Source organism: Babylonia areolata, chromosome 4 (genome assembly GCF_041734735.1).
Source record: "Babylonia areolata isolate BAREFJ2019XMU chromosome 4, ASM4173473v1, whole genome shotgun sequence".
NCBI classification, from domain to species: domain Eukaryota; kingdom Metazoa; phylum Mollusca; class Gastropoda; order Neogastropoda; family Buccinidae; genus Babylonia; species Babylonia areolata.
Window position 1 is genome coordinate 40,317,961 of NC_134879.1, and position 2,150 is coordinate 40,320,110.

Consider the following 2,150-nt stretch of genomic DNA (forward strand, 5'->3'; position numbering starts at 1 on the left):
GACAAAGTGTACTATGCTCTACAACAAAGCATTAATGATATAGTTAGATGGTCCAATTTAAATCACATGCGTCTCCATCCAAAAAAAACGAAATGTCTCATACTCACCACCAGACAGAAACGCCAAAATTTTTCACACAACCTTCCACCCTTTTCATTTAATGGTCATCCAATAGAAGAAGTTGATAATCATAAAATTCTTGGAGTCACCATTGATAACAACTTATCTTGGTCCAGTCATATTATGTCATTATGCAAAACCCTATCCAAAAAGATTTATCAGCTTTCCAGAATTAAATATTTTCTTGATTTGCATTGTAGAAAATTATTCTTTTTTGCTTATATTGAATCACATATTAACTATGCGTCAACACTCTGGGATTCAGCTAGCGATAATATACTAAAACCTTTACTAGACGAGCTCTTAAATTAATCCTTCTGAAATCTTCATCACTGACTGCTGACGACTACAGACATTTAGATATTCTTCCCCTAAAGCTTAAACTTGAATACAACAAAGCAGTTTTTATTTTTAAAATCATGTCTAATTATGCTCCATCTTTGAGAGATAGATTTCCCACCACGCTAGTCCGCCAGACCAACAAAATTAAGATCCCCATTCCAAGAGTAGATCTGTTTAAATCCAGTCTCATTTATTCAGGAGGCTGTTTATGGAACAATATTTCATCCAATCTTAATGTTCAGAAAAGCATTCAAGAATTCAAAAAACATTACCATACACACCTTATGGACAAATATGTCAACAATCCTACTCAACTTGACTTTATCTTATTGAATACGCATATATAGTTTAATTGTATGTCTAACCGCTATCGCACTACTTAATGATATTCAACCACAATCAGTGTCCTGAATACTTTTTTTTTTTTTTTTTTTTTTTTTTGGGGGGGGGGGGGGGGGGGCGGGCTTGGGAGGGGCTGTGTGTTTATTTTTTTTTCTTTTCTTTTTTTTTTTTTTTGAGGGGGGATGGTGTGATCTTTTTCCTTCATGACATGATGATGTTTGTATCATGATTATGTAAATGTACATGTTTATTATGTAGATGTGCATGTTTAAATGTGAATGTGAATGTCATGTCTTTATTTCTTCATCTCTTTGCTACTTTGTGGATGTTTTGATTCATTTTGAATTTCCATTTGCCCTGAGGGCTGGATGAAAAAAAGCACATGTATGCTTATTCCACTTCCCTCAATAAAAACACAAACAAAAAAAAAAAAAACAAAAAAACTTCGTTCTTGTCCGTTGCTCATGTTGTTGTAGTTGACATTTTCCGCGTCTCGTTCTCATGATGTTTATGAAAATTAACTTTTTGCCACGAAAAAAACAGCAACATCATGTACTGCCTAAGCTGTATATAGTTCATACTTGATATAAGTATTCAGTTCAAGAAAGTAAACTGAAATTAGTATTAAAAATAAACTGAAATAAAAGTTTCGATTTCAGTCTGATCGATCAAGGAAGCGTTAGTCACCGCTTTCGGACAAATCCATATACGCTACCGCCACTTCTACATGAAAAAAAACCAAACCCAACAACTGTATGCATAATTTAGTTTGTCGACAGGTGTTGGATCCTTATGATTATTGATAACAATCCAGGTGAAATTTTGCAAGCAAACGAAAAGCTGGCTGTTATTTCGTAGTATGTCAGCGTATTCCGCTTATTACCGCCATAAGACCCGCGCTGAGGTATATGTTATTGGGTGCTCATCATGCAATGCAACGATGACTGATTTATTAGCATTATGTTAACTTTGACAGTTTCAAAAATGCGATAAACATACACAGCGTTCGTAGCTCACAATCCCCCCCCCCCCCCCCAAAAAAAAAAAAAAAAAAAAAAAGTTTTTTTTTTTTCTGCAACGTTCGTAGCTCACAAAAAAAAAAAAAAGAAAAAAAAAAAAAGGAAGAAGTTGTTTTTTTTCTGCGAACTGAACTCAGGTAACATGACGTCGGAAAGCTCTATTGAAAGGAAACGTTTTTTTGTTTTGTTTTTGTTTTTTGTTTTTTTGCTCTGGCAAAATGCAGCGCGCACCACCACTATCATGTTTTACTGAGCCACGAACATTTAACTTGACCTTGGGCGAAACGCCAACTAAGCTTAATATAACTCACTCGGGTTTTTGCTGGG